Genomic DNA, 7,814 nt, shown 5'->3' with positions numbered 1-7,814 from the left:
AGCCTGGGTGTTTTGTAATGTAATTCACCACTGTAATTGGGCCTCCTGGCCTGTTATGGTGCAAAAATAAAATAAAATAGTATTGCCAAGAAACATCACGTTCTTAATTTTATGATAAAAATCTATTCAAATTAAATTTGTAAAATTATAAAAACCATAGATTTTTAATAATATTACAAGAAAAATAGAATGATAAATTAAGTTATTAACAACTCCTTGAATAAGGCCCCAATAATCGAAATATTTGAGTAAATAATAAGAACGCAAATATTTTCTTTTAAAAAGAAAAAAAATAAAAGAGAGAGGAATACCTTATTCCCAGAGTTTATGATCCATCGTTTACTGGATAACTCAAACCAGAAAATGAAAGCTCATTAGCGCTGTAAGCGGCTAGATATCCACACACAATAAGTATAGTATTCGAATCGAGTTGTGGTCCCGTGGCTTGTGTTGCGGACTCACGGGCTAGAGGTCCGAGCCTCGAACCCCAGTCTGCCCCAACTTGATTTCCATTTTCTAATAGTCAATTGTGTACAACTTGTTCAAAATGGCTACAAAAATTTGATAAAATATAAATTGTTTTGGTAAAATATAAAAAAATGTTTCCTTTTTTATCAAAATGGAAAAAAAAGTTTTTTTTAAATATTTTCTACGGAGTAAAATTCATAGGTACCTAGTCAAAATATTAACTAAAAAAACTTAAAACAAAAGACCTAAAATGTTGTTTTGAAAAAAAAAACCTTACAAAACATTATAAATAAGTGGGTTTAAAACTCGTACAGTCAAAAATAAACATTTGAATTATGCCATGTCCGAAATAATGAGATCATTTACCACTCGTCTAGTCGTGAATAAACACGATTTAATAAATGTGGGTGAATTTATTTACATATTGAGTACGTAAATCATATAAATATCGCTTAATGGAGCAATGACTAAGTTCACCGTTTTATACCCAGTTATCTATACAGTATGTTTTATAGCATTTATGCAGTAATAAAAATTTAAAACAATAATATTATTGTAATAGTCTCAACGCAAAATTATAGCGAAAGTTGCAATGAGAAACATATAATATGTCGATGACGAAATATCACATTAAAAAAACATTACCAAAAAATACAAACAATTTAAAAAATACCCCACAATAGGCTTAAGTTTAACAATGACTTACATGAATAATTGAAGAATTATATCGAATGAAAAATTGAAATCTTAATAATTAAAAAGTACACGATGATAACTAACCACACGAGATATAGCATAATTCCACCTCATGTGTGCCATGAACCCAAGCGAGCTTCTAAAAATATTAAATACTCGTAGATGAGTATGTGGGCGAAAACAATTTTTCTTTTTAATTATACAGTTAGCAAATAACTATTAAATATTGGAGTTTCAAGTTTACAGCCTAAAAGATAAATGTTGTTCCTAGAAATCTAAACAGGGAACTCACGTATATATATTATTAGTGCTATTCTTAGTTTTCAACAATGAGGAAGTTCAGTGATTAAAAAAAATAAAAATGTTAATGAACTATTAAACTAGCCGAAAATTAAAAAAAAAAAAAATTATATCGTATTATCAGCGCCACGATTTTTTAAAGTTTTGTATTTCTGAAATAACTCCGCGTGTGACGTCAGAGGTTCATTTCCGCTTATTCTCATTCCGTTCTTCCCATTGGTCCAGAAACGACAAGCAGACCGAAAATCTTCCATATCTCTCAGATAATAGGTTGATAAATCAGTGACGTCATTAAAAGTAGTGCGTTTTTATGAAAATATATTTTTTTATTTTTTCCGTACATTTTCAAAAATTTTGCCGTACAATTTAATGCTCTAATTTTTACCCAGCGCAAGAAATCATTTTTTGTATCCAATTTCCCGTAAGGCTGAAGTTCTTTATTGAAAAACAACCACGTCGTCCCGTCATTCCCTTCTATGATTGGAAAAAATGATGCTGTTTTTTTACTGAGTTTTAAAGGTCACCACCGCTTGTCAAAATTTAAAAAAAGTTGAATTTATACACGTACGCCTATCGCTTAAATGCCTAATTTAGATTTATAAGGTCCTTCAAAGCACGATGTATCCTATTTTGAGATCCCCTTCTTTTTTACAGACACTGACTCCGTAGCTCGCGCATAAGGTAAACGAGTAATATTTCACACATTTGAAGAAAAAAAAGATTTGTATCCTCGCATCATTTTTTCATAGCGTCGTGTTCTCCTCTATCGGTTCGTTTTAAATGGCTAGGAATAAAACAAGTGTTTGGTTAAGGAGTTTTCACTGAGTCAAAACAAATATTCATAGATTGAAAAAGTGGCGAGATTATTTTTTCACTTCGAAATTTATATATAGCAAACCAAACTTTGTTCGAAAATGTTTACCTCCTGTGATGTTATGGCAATATGGAAACTAGCGGGTATTCCAACAAAATTTAAAAATAATGTTATTTAAAAGGTAGAGTAAAACCAAATTAAACGCCCAGGACTACAAAAAAAGAAGTATCGTGGCAACATAAATTGGAAAATCGTTTGAAGCTCATGCAGATGCTCAAATTCAGGCAGGCAATATGACAGGGCGTCGATTATTTTTTGTCGATTCCTAAACGTAGTCGTTCAGCTGTGCATGAAACTATTGTGCCCTGGAACTTAACCGATCAGATAAAATGCTTCCGTTTCTACATACTACGGTCAACGCTGGATTAAGAAATGTATGAGTAGATGGAAAAATATGTGCTTTTGTAAGCCTGTCGCCTTCATATAATGAAAATAATGCCATAAGCAGTCATCTTACAGGCCTTTGGTCCAAAAAGGAGATGGGAAATTTTAGTTTTTATATGTTTCAGAGCTGCTTAGTCAAATATCGATCAAAACAAGCTTAGCACATTTTTTTTTAGGCACCAGTGCTTTGAGATATATGAAAAATATAGCAAGCAGCACAATTTTAGACTACCACTTCTAATGTCTATCCAAGCTAAATGCAAATCTGAAAAAAATATCGAAAACTTTGTTTCCTGCAGCACATTCGAGATTTTTTTTTAATATTAAAAATAAGCGCTTTAAAAACAAAATTGTCTTCGGAGAGAAAATAAAGACTGCAAAGCTTCCAAAGATGAAGTGTGTTCTATGAGAGCCGTGAACTTTATTTCGAAGCAAATCATGGTATTAATTGAAGAGTAAAAATTAATTAGCGTAAATGAAGAACAAAAACTATATCTTCTGTTAACCGACAAACAATATCGACAAATGTACCCAAACACAAAAAAAACTTTAATTCTATATGTATAATATACATCAGGCTTATTCTATCACAATTTCGTTTCGTAATTTCGTTCATTCATCGTATATCCATCTCATTCTAACGCAATCAAAACCATATTTTACTCTCGTTCCCTCTCATACGATAGTAATAAATTTAGAAAACGAATTAGTCACAGCATAAGGCCACAGAGCGTTCGAAAATTTAACAGCCCTATGTTAATGTGATGTTGTTTATCGGTCAACCAAATAAACTTACAAATTTCGTTTGTGTAAGTAGGGCACACTGGACTGATTTATATGAAAACTTATTGTAACGCACATAAACGCTGAGGTTATTGATGATTTGAATGAACGGTAACTTGATTTACTCTTTTATGCTTGATTAACCAAAAAAAACAATTTTCCAATTATAAGTTTAGCTTTGAAATCAGTTTTTTTAATATTTAGTTTTATATGCTAGTAGCAACCTCTAAATTTCGTATAAAAACTATTTTTTGGGTCTTATAATCAAATAAAAGTGTGACAGAAAAAATCGTAAAATAAAGCTTTATTGGGTCAAATTAGAAGCACCCTAGTATAAATGTATATATGTATATATGTATATATATATATATATATATATATACATATACATATACACATATATACTATATATATATATATATATACATATGGTTGTCTAATGTAACGTTTCCCAACCTTTATAAGCCCGCGGACCGGTGAAAATAGGAGAAAAAAATAGCGGACCGGTAACGCAGGTATAAAAACTTTTATTTTTGTTGTATTTTATTTATTGGTTTTTAATTTTATATTTTGCCAGATATAGAAATAACAAATGCTGCTTTTTAGTTTTTAAATGGGCTACAAGTATTTCTGCGAACAGGCAGAAAATCTCAACGGACCGGTACCGGTCCGCAGACCAACGGTTGGGAAACGCTGGTCTAATGTGCTAACCTTAGAGTATATAAGATGTATATACTCTAAGGTGCTAACCCACAAAATGAGGTAGTTTCAAACCATTTTATAATAATCTAAAAAGTCTAATAAAATAGCAATTTGCTAGTAACTGCATTGTTGTTAACTCAATAAATTTGATATTTAAAATAAATACAAGTCTTCTGATTCCGCAAAGAGATAAACTGGTAACTAGGAAACAAAATAAAGGAAATGAAAAAAAAAATGTTATTTCTTACTTGATTTTTATCAAATATATCAATATTTAAAAAAAATATTTGTCATTGAAAATAATAGAAAATTAAAAGTACACATTTTAGTGGTCGTAATATGTAACATGTAGAATAAAAAAAAAGATTAGGTCTTTTGTAATTTTATTAAACCAATAAAGTTAAAGTACCTAAGATTGTTATCTCAAATTAAAGATAAATAATAATGTTCGATCTTTTATAAGTGATTATCATTTTGACGAACACCGATATTGATTAAAAGAACATAATAATGTTAAAAAGAAATAGCGACACAATCAGTTGTCCTTTCTTAATATCTAGAATAAAAATATTTTATCTGGTATATAAAACAAAAGGTTATTATATTTTAAAATATAAAATCAACTAAGGATTTCGTAAGAAGTTCACAGGAAAAAAATATTATAATACATAAACGATAGTAGGTATCAACTTTGTAGATAAATATTCAAACAAACATACATAGAAACAAATCATTTGTAGTTTTTTTTTGTGTACCAGCTACAAGACGAAACCGTCTCTTCGTCAAAACAGCCATTATACTAAGATGAAAATATTCATATCTAGTTACATTGTCGTAGGTATTACTAATCTTAAACCACATACTCAAATTACACACGCTTTTGAAAGTGTTTTTTTTTTTTTAAAACACAGAAACAAAAACATTTACTTGGTTTATAAAAAAATTCAACAAGTATAAAGATTTCAATAAGTATATAGTCCAGTGACTACATAATTAATATCGTGGCGGCCTCCGTGGTGTAGTGGTCAAGACGCTTGACTCACATACGGAAGGTTCCGGGTTCGATTCCCGGTGAGAACACAAAAATTAAATGTGTATTTTCTCAAGCCTGGGTGTTCTGTGATGTAATTCACCACTGTAATTGGGCCTCCTGGCCTGTTGTGGTGCAAAAATAAAATAAAATAATATTGCCAAGAAACATCACGTTCTTAATTTTATGATAAAAATCTATTCAAATTAAATTTGTAAAAAATATAAAATAGAATAGATTTTTAAAAATATTACAAGAAAAAGGTCTCTTCGTCAAAACAGCCATTTTAATAAAATGAAAATATTCATATCTAGTTACATTGTTGTAGGTATTACTAATCTTAAACCACATACTCAAATTACACACGCTTTTGAAAGTGATTTTTTTTTTTAAAACACAGAAACAAAAACATTTCCTTGGTTTATAAAAAAAGTCAACATGTATCTTTATACATGTCAACAATATCTTTATATCAATAAGTATTAAGAGGGAACAATAAGTAAGTATTGAGAGGATTAAGAGAACTACCCCATCGGTTGTTGCAAGTAAAATATTTATTTTCGTTTAATTTATTTGGAAAAAAAAACAACATTTTAATTATTACGAAAATTTGTAAATTATGTTGTCATGAAATTATCATGGATAATAATATAATTTAATTAAAATAAGCGGGTGATTAATCTTGTAGATATATTTCGTCAGTGATAATGCAATATCGCGTAACCTGTTTTTTTTTTTATGAAAAAGTTGTACTTCAATGAATTTTCTATAGGGACCAAGAGTCGTTAGTTTTAACTTATTGCTATTTTTATTTTGAATAATAAAAGTTATTCTGATGTATTTAAGTGGTATTTTTGGTTGATTAAAATCGTAAGTAATATAAATTAAAGGAACGCTATTTATGGTTTCCCCGCCAAAAAAATCGATTGATAGTTACGCGGTGTTGCAATATCACCGACAATTTACGTATTGAAATATTTATCAGATAAAAGGTATGATTAAAATCTAGAATTTGTGTAATAACACGAAAGAGTGTGTTAAAGCAGAGTAAACAGGTATATTTACATACACACAAATACGAATTTTACGTAGGACATCTTTAGATAAAATCACATAGTGGTTCACCTACTGATTTCATTTCTGAGATAGATTTTCGTTTCCTTTTTTTAGATGGTAAATATACAGGTTAACGAAAATTTACTTACGAGTGTAATACTATGATTGATTTTTAATTTAATGATTATTTATATACCGAAATTAAATACATCTAAAAATCGACACAATACAGAAATGAATTATCTTTATCCCTAATATAAAAATAGCATTTAGCTTGAAAAGTGGAGATGCTTCCGCTTTCCTGAGAATTTCTGGCAGCTCAGTAAACATTTTATAACCTTTATATTCAAGGTAGTTTTGAGTTCTAGTTAGTCTCACCTTAGAAAGCCTGAAATCACCTCCACTTTTTGTTCCGTAACTGTGGAAATCTTTACTGTATTGTATATTTTTTATTGTGTACCCAGGAAGCAGTCCGTTTTTAAACTTATAGATAGTCAGAGTATCAAACATATAAGTTCGGTATATTATATTAATAATAAAGGATAAATTGATAAACTTTAACAATAAAATAAAGAGTATTTTCATATCCGATAATCCTTTTCTTGGAATTATTGACAAAATACTTAGGGTTGGATGGTACAAGAATGCGCAGAATGTAGTTTTTCGATTTAAACTTACCACCTATGACGTTAAGTAAGAAATTCAATCACAATGTGGTAGTGTAAAGTAGTGCCGTGTTGCCAATGTCTGCTGAGTGTTATTAGGTGAACATTAACTATTGCAGGTACGATAATAGTTTTTTTGCTTGTTCGTTATACCATTTATCTATTCTGAAAACTCTGTCATGTAGAGGTTTCATGCAATATATTGTTTTTGTTTTGTTGTTTTTATTACAAATCTATCTTATTAGCTGTCATACGACCAACATTTGTGAGGTTTCATTAGATGACGATAATATGTTTTTGACAAAATATTTGCCGGCTGTGAAAAAACCGAAAATTCTAAGCAGTTCTCTATACAAACATAAATAAAAAGAAGATTAAGCAACTAGAAATACTAAAACGAAGAAGATAGCTGCTCCTTAAAAAAAATGTTTACAAAACCTCAGCAAGATCCAAAGAAGAAAATCTGGAAATGTCCAAGTTGCGGAGAAATATTTGAAGAACTATTGATTCAGTGCAAAATATGCCAGGAATGGTGGCACGATAGATGCACTTGTTATTTGGGATCTGCGGATTATGTTTGTGATTTTTGTCTTTAATTTTCGTATCATATACTGTTTACGCACTGGTGTACACCCTCTTACGCACTCTTGGACTGCAGGGTGTGCACGAGTGCGCGCACTGACTTTTTTTACTTTTTCAATTATGTGTTGTAATAGGTAAAAGTTAGACTACTCGCATTTCCTCTTGTAACAGCTGGATAGTGAAGAGTTGAAAAAAACTTATTTTTCTAATATGTTTAGTTTTATTTGCATTAATTTTAAATCCCAAAACCGCGTTTTTTTGTACCACCCCACCC

The sequence above is a fragment of the Micrasema longulum genome, unplaced genomic scaffold, assembly GCF_059751315.1.
Source record: "Micrasema longulum isolate JH-2025_06_02 unplaced genomic scaffold, ASM5975131v1 h1tg002829l, whole genome shotgun sequence".
NCBI lineage: Eukaryota > Metazoa > Arthropoda > Insecta > Trichoptera > Brachycentridae > Micrasema > Micrasema longulum.
The sequence above is the reverse complement of the archived record's forward strand: the minus strand, read 5'-3'. Positions refer to the sequence as shown.